The 9,973-nt window shown below is 41.1% G+C and overlaps 1 pseudogene across 1 annotated transcript; it reads left to right on the plus strand.

The window, feature by feature from the left end:
• Positions 1 to 673: 673 nt before the first annotated feature.
• LOC311126325 (ferritin, lower subunit-like) lies at positions 674 to 9,743 on the plus strand (annotated as a pseudogene). The gene is made up of 5 exons: positions 674 to 758; positions 4,276 to 4,379; positions 4,604 to 4,749; positions 9,100 to 9,132; positions 9,423 to 9,743. The product of its transcript is annotated as a ferritin, lower subunit-like (transcript).
• Positions 9,744 to 9,973: the final 230 nt, after the last annotated feature.

Consider the following 9,973-nt stretch of genomic DNA (forward strand, 5'->3'; position numbering starts at 1 on the left):
CACCATATATAGATTCTACAGACCTTACCGAGTACACTCCAGCCCACTTTTACATTGGCACAAATAATAGTTTTTTCTCTATAAGCCAATATGTAATGGCAATACAGCAGTGGAGGCTGCTGAGGGTAGGACGGCTCATAATAATGGCTGGAACGGAGTGTTCTTTCCAGACAGAACACTCTGTTCCAGCCTATATTATGAGCAGTCCTCCCGCCAGCAGCCTCCACTGATATACAGTGATTTGCATTGGGGGCATTTATTTGACCTCGGAACATGTTTTAAAACCAAACATTTATGCAAATGTCACCTAAATATGAAAAAATATGAATAATTGTTCATGTTTAGACAATTATTTTTCATACATCATTAATAAATACAGGTTAATGACTTTTATTAGGAAAATGTATGACATAATGTGACCCAGAAGTACATCTTAAGTGTTGTTGACAAGTAACTGATAGCCCAGTAAGGCTGTTGGCATGAAGTAGGAATAAATAGTTTTAAATAGTGGAGTATGGTAGTTATTATTATTATTATAGTTATTTTTTCTTTTTTTTAGTGTAGTGTTAGATGGTATGGTATTTAAAATAAAAAAAATTAAGCAAAGTATAAGGGAGTTATACTCCAGTCTAGTAGTTGGCGGTAATGCAACATTTATTGGATGCCAACCGCCGTAAAACCTAATCGAAGAGGAAAGCGCTGTTTCTCAGGTCAACTAACTAGCTGCTCTGGTAGTGATTAGAAACAAAAGGGAGAAAGTAAGTACAACATTCTGGTACTTCAGTATTTGATACGTCAATGCAATTAGCTGGAGGTTTACAAGCTAACGTTAGCTGTGAGACATTATTTAAGTTGTTTACTGTGGATAGCTAATATTGATTTGGGTAACACCAACAAGCTAGCTAGGTAGCTAACGACTATCTCTAACGTTCCTTATCAGAGAAGTACACCCGTGTTGGTGACCTAGCCAGTTAGAAAGCTAGTTTGTCTTGATCTGCATTCCTCGTTTTTGTCTGTTAGCGAGCTACCGTTACTGTACTGTAGGTCACTACACTCACTGTCGCGCATTACTTAGACTGCTTGGCAAGTGCCAGCCTGCCAAACTTTGCAATGTATGGGCATGCCTTTATTTGTTAAGTCCAGGATTCGAGATATGTTAGACCAGGGGTACTTAAGTACTATTTTAGAAGGCCCGGTCACTCTTATCCTAGCTAAGTGGTAGCCCAAAGGCCGGCAGATATCGAGACGTTTAATCTAACCGTCCAAAGGGAATAGATGCAGCCGGCTATACACTCACATCCCCCGTGTACCGGTTTTCGTTCTCCATAGAGACTGCAAATGCGTCGCCTTCCTCCTTAACTCGATTTAATGGCAAGAATGCGGGAAATATGCGTATTTTCTTTGCGAAACACGATTTTCCACCACCATGCTAAATCCTGATTTTGCGCCCCACATTCAGCCTGGGGTAAACAGGTTCCTGCAACCTGATTGGCTGAACGTAATAGCAACATCCGGGACTAGCATTCCTAGGCATAACCCATTATCCATGGTGGTGGAATGGTAGGCTTATTTCCCGCTTTTTTTCTGCCTTCTCGCCATTAACGAGGAAATCGTCGGATTTGCAGCCTGAATGGAGAATGCTTTTTCAATACGAACCGGTCCACGTTGATACATGTATAGCTAGCTGCATGCATTCTCTGTGGACGGTAAGATGAAACGACTCAATGTGGCCATCTGCCGGCCTTTGGGTTAGCTAGATGGCAAAGGTCCAGATGGATATTTTAATTTATCAGTGTAGTAAGAAACCCCCACCTCGCAACAATGCGACCCCAAACTGTTCACTATTAACACATCTTGTTGGCTGATTTTATTTTTATGCAGTTTCAAAACTAATTTCCAGCAGTTTCACATTTTGCCATGGGGCTGAGAGAACATTTAGCAACTTTAAAGCACATTTCCTGCCATGTCTTGTGTATTGATATACTTGAGTAACCCCCCCCAAAAAAAAACATTTTGTTCCTTTTTTTTTGTCTGGACCCGCGGTCCGTTCTGGGTCAGAATACGGACCGCGATCCACCTATCAGAGTATGTGAGCGAAGCTGGAGCGGAGTGTGCCCAATTTCACTGTAGCACGGAGCAAGATTCCCAAAGGCTGGAACGTCGGTCTTCTCACCCTTTCCAATTTCGCTCCAGTAGCGCTCACTTCATGGCTCAGGGCATGCCCGGCCCAGCATGCATTTGTAGTCTACTTGTGTGCTGCTATAGCCCCTTGCTTTAGCTACTGTCATGGAGTTCGCTAAATGTTTTCATAAAGAAACTGATAAAACACACAGGTGCAAAATCAAGGTGACTTACAAAGATGAGGACCAAGAGAGGTAGTGCAGTGATCTAGTGTCCACAACTAAAAAATCATTGTGGAATGTGAAAAGACATGTATCCCAAAAGCATGATGGTGTACTTACTACATGCACATGCTAAAATAAAGGAATGAGGTGGGTAGATAACTAAGTGTGTTATTGTAGCAAATTATTTATAGACAAATTAATCAGAGCTCTTAACGTTTCATTCATTTTTGTTCTATCTATACAATAGGCCATCATTGATTTTGGCCCAATTGGCCTGGCATATTCCCACGTTCAAGGAGCTTTCTGTTTTGATTGGGTTATTTAGCCTAAAAACCTTTTAGGCCTACCTAAAAATAAAAAAACAACTCTACATCTCTGCCCAGCCTGGCAATAGTGGCCAAAAGGGTGTTTAGCATTCCCAGTGGCTCTGCAAGTGTGGCGAGGATATTCTCCGCTGCTCTCAAGGCACCATTGCATGAGCCTGAAGCCACAGACTGGCCAAACTCGTGTTTCTAAAAATGAATTCATAAGTCATTTTTAGTTTAATTTCTATTTAATTCTATTTAATTATCACGGCAACTGGTTTGATACATTCACCTCTGAAGGTAAATAATGTACTTACATTCAGCAATCTTGCTCTGATTTGTCATCCTAAGGGTCCCAGAGATTATCATTATTATATGCCATTTAGCAGACGCTTTTATCCAAAGCGACTTACAGTCATGCGTGCATACATTTTTGTGTATGGGTGGTCCCGGGGATCGAACCCACTACCTTGGCGTTACAAGCACCGTGCTCTACCAGCTGAGCTACAGAGGACCACCAGAGATAAAATGTAGCATAGTTTTGTTGGATAAAATCAATTTTTATATTCAAATGTAGGAACTGGGTTGTACAGTTGAACCCCTGCTGTCTCTGGCTCCCCACCCACCCTGCACGGCCATCTAGATGTGTGAAAGTTAGTGTATAAGCTAATGATCCATCATGTATGACATTCCTGGTAGTGTGTAAACGTACATTTTCTATTACCATATCACTTTTCTATGTTCTCTATAGTTGTGTACATAAATGTATAATTTGACCAATTCTGCACATTTTGGCAGACTTGATACAAAATAGTCCAGTATTGCAATGGTTCACTGAATCAATCTGAAACTTTGCACACACACTGCTGCCATCTAGTGGCCAAAATCTAAATTCCGCCTAAACTGCAATATTATATTGTGGCCTTTCTCTTGCATTTCAAAGATGACGGAACAAAAAAATAAATAGAAAACACTTTTTTCTTTTACCAGATCTAATGTGTTATATTCTCCTACATTAGTTTCACATTTCCACAAACTTCAAAGTGTTTCCTTTCAAATGGTATCAAGAATATGGATATCCTTGCTTCAGGTCCTGAGCTACAGGCAGTTAGATTTGGGTATGTCATTTTAGGCAAATTGAAAAAAAAAAGGGTCAGATCCATAAGAGGTTAAAAACAGTTTTGATGGCAACAATTAAAAAGGGCTAGGCCTACTATTTATTTCTCAACTGGTAATTGAAGTGTGCTTCCCATTCAAGTGTATGTAATAGTCATATTAGCAACCCACGCTAGTTGTTGCATCTTTAGATCTCCCCTCTTTCAAAATTTCTAACGGATATTTTCATCTCTGTCACATGAAACCGCTTGCAGTGCGGTGCGCTTTTGACAATGTGTTGGTGCGCTTTTGCCCGGTGTTTTCCCGCCAATTGTATTATGGAACAAACAGTTGCACGTAGCCTACTGCCTGTTTAAAATCGATGCCTTTGTTTCATTGCAGAAAAGAAAGTTGCTAGTTACTAGTAATGGTGTGGGTGAACATATGGTTTATTAAATTAGTCAATATATATTTCATACCAGTGACCTATTTATCTTTTAGTTAATTTCATGTCTATTTTGCCATTTCAGAGATGCAGTCGCAGGTAAATCACAACTTCCACCCAGAGAGTGAGGTGAACATCAACAAGCTGGTGAACATCAAGCTGACTGCATCCTACACATACCTCTCCCTGGTATGATCTATATAATATGTATATACAAAATATTAAGAACACCTGCTCTTTCCATGACAGACTGACCAGGTGAATCCAGGTGAAAGCAATGATCCCTTATTGATGTCACTGGCTATTTTCTCCTCTGTGCTCCTGCATGTTATAAAAACATGTGATCTGTTGATGTTACTGACCTGTTTTTATCCAATGTGTATTTCATGTTTTATTTCTCTGTTCTCTCCTAGGGGATGTATTTCGACAGGGACGACGTGGCTTTGCCCAGCTTCTCTAGTTTTTCCTGGAGTGCTCTGTGAAGGAGAGGGTGCAAGCAGAGAAATTGCTGGAATACCAGAATATGAGAGGTGGTCGCGTTCTCCTTCAGACCATCGCTGTAAGTCACTATTTCTCCCCGGTTAACTACAAAACATGCTCACTCCTATTTTGCTTTTAAGGCCTTTGTACCTGAGACTGGCAGCTGAATTTACTGTCCTGGAATTGCCCTCTCCCTCACTATCATAATTTACCCATGTATAGGGCCCTATAAAATCAGTTAAATGTTTGGCCTGATTAAGTTTTTTCCCAAATTCCGCTTTTCTCCATTTTTGTTTTCCCAGGACCATTTTTTCAATTTATGTTTTCAGGTTTGATCTCAAAATCTCAATTTTTTTTATAGAACATCCAGTTTTGTTGTTTTTCTAAGTCTACAACAATGCTTAAATCACACCAGGAGACCACTTTTGAGATCTGAGAAAAATGTAAGAAATGTAGTTACCCAGGTAGGCATTGGCCTTGCTCTGGCACCCCAATGGTGGAACAAGCTCCCTCACGACGCTAGGACAGCGGAGTCACTCACCACCTTCCGGAGACACTTAAAACCCCACCTCTTTAAGGAATACCTGGGATAGGATAAAGTAATCCTTCTACCCCCACCCCCCAAAAAAAAATATAAAAAAAAATAAACATTTTGTAAAGTGGTTATCCCACTGGCTATAAGGTGAATGCACCAATTTGTAAGTCGCTCTGGATAAGAGCGTCTGCTAAATGACGTAAATGCAATGCCCACCAGCCAGAGACCATTGTTTGGTTACCAGTGTTTCTGTAGTGCTCATGTGATTGCAGGGTTTGCAGAACAAATGGCCACGGGATTAATGAAAATAATCATGATATCCTTCTGCCAGGTAGGCATTGGCAACTTTGTAGTTAACATTTAATTGATAAGGTTTTTGGGAAAGCCTTTCCATCCACCAGCAGACAATTAGCGTTATCGCTAATGGCTATGAAAAGCGTAGACTAGGCATATGCTCGCACCGCACACAACACACAGAATCACATGCTTTCTGTTCATGTCTTATTAACCGAATGAGTCCCACCGTGACGCTGGCACGATTTTGACTTCTAACCCCTTTTAAACATATTCTGCATCCATTGGTACCAACCATTAGTTCGTGTAAATAACGGGGGCTGAGCTAGAGCGGTGTTTGTAAAACAAGGGTGGATCCCGAAGGGGCCCAGGGCCAGGTATTTTTACAAAAACGTCTACAGAGTCCGAATGGTTTATTCTTTTAGTAGTTTGTAGCTATCTATGAAAAACTGAGACTGTCACAAACACGCACATGTAACATGTTTTGCTCTGACGTTCACAAGCTACACAAGAAACGTTAGAAGATCATAGGAAATCCAAGGACATAGTGTCTATAATACTGTAATAAGCTCACTTAGTTGCTGTCACAAACTCCACACAGTTGTCACTGACTAGTTGGATATTCATTTTCCAGTGAGCAAACAATTTCAATACATTCAGCACTCATATAAATTCATTTTTTTCGTGTTTTTGCTTTGGCTGACCTTGTTTTTTAAAATTTACATTTGTCAATTAAAACTCATGAATGCAAATGTTTGTCATTGTTTTGTGTTCTACTTGTAGCCCAGGTTGTCCTGAAAATAAATGTTAAAACACTTCATTGTGAGGCTCCCGAGTGGCGCAGTGGTCTAAGGCACTGCATCTCGGTGCTTGAGGCGTCACTACAGACCCCCTGGTTCGATTCCAGGCTGTATCACAACCGGCCGTGATTGGGAGTCCCATAGGGCGGCGCACAATTGGCCCAGCGTCGTCCGGGTTTGGCCGGTGTAGGCCGTCATTGTAAATAACTTTTTTCTTAACTGACTTGCCTAGTTAAATAAAGGTAAAATAAAAAATATATAAGGGCTGGACATGCAAATAAATGAAAGTCAGATAAATCAAAAGCCAATTTTGCTGGGGTCTAGGGACTGATAGGGTTAACTTGGGCAAATGTAATGATTTATTATATATACATTTAGTTGATTTCCTACTAAGTTCAATACATTTTTGAATATTGTCGAATTCCCTCAATGCAAATTTCACGCTCTAATGTTCCAAGCCCTCTTCTTATCAGGGGAGCCATTTCCAGTGCGTTGTCAGGCATTGCCAACAGGGAGATCTCGTTAAATATGGATAGAATTCGTTAAAATTACTAAATGGCATTCACAGAATTTAAACGCTACAGCAATGCTCTTGTGAAAATTTAGAAATTTGAAAACTAGTGTTTCAGCATGTATTATAACCACTACAAAGATGATGCTAGATAGCTAGCTTCTTCAAAAGACTTGACTGGTTAGCTAGCTAGCAGCAGAGCCTTCTGGCTAATATCATAGACTTTGTCTAACATTGTTTTACAAAGAAATAGGTCTATGTACTTGTCATGTTAGTTGAAGCTAACATTAGTTTACAAAATGATTGTTTGCTAAGGTGTATATTCGGTTGGCTTTGCTATCTAGCAAGCTGAGATCTTATTGCTCAAGTTGGTAATCCCGTTGTTTTGAAAACCGCTTGCTAGCCCTCGTCCAGTACATAACATGCAAATATCTAATGTTATCCTAGCTAGCTTAGTGTTACTTCTCTGTAGGGCTTTCCCTGACCCAAAAATATATTGGTTGTACGAAAGTAGTCTGTTCTTTCGACCAATCGATTGGTCTACATTTTAAAACGTGTATTTTTCCATATACAGTGCATTCGGAAAGTATTCAGACCCCTTCCCTTTTTCCACATTTTGTTACGTTAAAGCCTTATTCTAAAATGGATTCAATCAAAATGTCCTCAATCTACACACAATACCCCATAATGACAAAGCCAAAACCGTTTTTTAGAAATGTGTGCAAATGTATAAAAATAAATAAATACCTTATTAACATAATTATTCAGACCCTTTGCTATGAGACTCGAAATTTAGTTCAGGTGCATCCTGTTTCCAATTATCATCCTTGAGATGTTTCTACAACTTGAAGTCCACCTGTGGTAAATTAAATTGATTGGACATGATTTGGAAAGGCACACACCTGTCTATATAAGGTCCCACAGTTGACAGTACATGTCAGAACAAAAACCAAACCATGAGGTCGAAGGAATTGTCCGTAGAGCTCCGAGACAGGATTGTGTTGAGGCACAGATCTGGGGAAGGGTTTCAAAACATTTCTGCAGCATTGAAGGTCCCCAAGAACACAGTGGCCTCCATCATTCTTAAATGGAAGAAGTTTGAACCACCAAGACTCTTCCTATAGCTGTCCGCCCGGCCAAACTGAGCAATCGGGGGAGAAGGGCCTTGGTCAGGGAGGTGACCAAGAACCCGATGGTCACTGACAGAGCTCCAGGGTTCCTCTGTGGCGATGGGAGAATCTTTCAAAAGGACAACCATCTTTGCAGCATTTTACCAATCAGGCCTTTATGGTAGATTGGCCAGACGGAAGCCACTCCTCAGTAAAAGGCACATGACAGCCCACTTGGAGTTTGCCAAAAGGCAGCTAAAGGACTCTCAGACCATGAGAAACAAGATTCTTTGGTCTGATGAAACCAAGATTGAACTCTTTGGCCTGAATGCAAAGCGTCACATCTGGAGGAAACCTGGCACCATCCCTACGGTGAAGCATGGTGGTGGCAGAATCATGTTGTGGGGATGTTTTTCAGCAGCAGGGACTGGGAGACTAGTCAGGATCTAGGGAAAGATGAACGGAGCAAAGTATAGAGAGATCCTTGATGAAAACCTGCTCAAGAGCGCTCAGGACCTCAGACTGGGGCAAAGGTTCACCTTCTAACAGGACAATGACCCTAAGCACACAGCCAAGACAACACAGGAGTGGCTTCGGGACAAGTCTCTGAATGTCCTTGAGTGGCCCAGCCAGAGCCCGGACTTGAACCTGATCGAACACCTCTGGAGAGACCTGAAAATAGCTGTGCAGCGACTGGATTTCTGCATGTATGTCAATACCACAGGAGTCCTCTTACATTTTGGGAACTTTAGTCCTGTTGATCAGTGCATCCCGAATGGAGGCAGCAAACAAGGTACCAGGCCAGCTGGGATTTACAACCTGATAGCAATATTTTTGGGACTATCAAGAAATGTATTGAGCTGCATCCATCTATTCTGCCAACAATGCCTTAATGTATGTAATGGAATGTTGAGTCAAATATAACCTATTTTTAAAACCTCTTAAAAAGTGGAATGGAATGTGGGAGGCGCTAGAATGCATTGACTGTATTCCGTTTTAATGTTTGGATTCCGTTATTCCGTCAGCGTGTTCCTCAACGCGGATTTGTCAGGGCCCTACATGCAGTTGTGATACCCAAGTCACTGTGCCTGTTTGACTACATTGCAGGAGAACTGTGAAGAATCACTAATATACAAATAACTTTGCTTGATGCATCCCAAATAACTACTCTGTGATCTAGATTAGCGGTTCTGGGCCTCACACTGACCCCCATGTAAGTCCATGATAATTATCCCATTGTGATTAACTGCTGTGCATATTTTAATGGATGTTTACAGTGTTATTAGATCAGATGTATATGATAGCTATGTATAACTGAAGCTCATAACAGCTATGTTGGTCTGTTAGTGATTTGAACAGATCAAATATGGAGAAGGAGGAACAGATCGAATGTTGAAGGAATACCTGCAGGATGCATCTACCACTATGATATCAATGCTGTGCTGTGTCTGTTGCAACCGGGCATTACAATACAATCTTACTTTTAATTTACTTCCTCATTAGCTGTCTGACTTCCTAGAGCAGCACTTCCTGTCCGACAGCCACGACACCATCAAGAAGCTGGGCGACCATCTGGGCAGCCTGACCCGCCTCACTTCCTCTGAGACCCATGGCTCCATGGGAGAATACCTGTTTGACAAACACACCCTGTAAGACCCACAGCAAGAAGAGAGCACAGCTTTCAAACAGGGACTGGAGTCTTGTGCTGGGCAGAACGTCCTTTCTAACTGTGCATGCATTTCCGTTACAAGTAGCACTAAAGTGTGATTTAGCAACAGAACCACATACCTCTTTTACAGTACGTACAGAGAACAATGCAAGATAATGGAACAGTTGAATACCTCAATAACACCCGTTTACCACTTCTGATGTGAACAGTGGTTACCACTGACAAAAGGTGTAATGGGTTCGCACTAAAAAAAAAATCACATACTTTAGAACATAAAATAGTACGCTTTATTTTCACTGCATCAGGGATAGCGTACACAGACGTTTCGGCTTTACATCCTTAAGTGTGTAGGTACAGTTTTCTTTTAATTCAAAACAGCATTTTT

This window comes from Coregonus lavaretus (genome assembly GCF_964263955.1).
Source record: "Coregonus lavaretus genome assembly, contig: HAP1_SCAFFOLD_316, whole genome shotgun sequence".
Classification (NCBI taxonomy): domain Eukaryota; kingdom Metazoa; phylum Chordata; class Actinopteri; order Salmoniformes; family Salmonidae; genus Coregonus; species Coregonus lavaretus.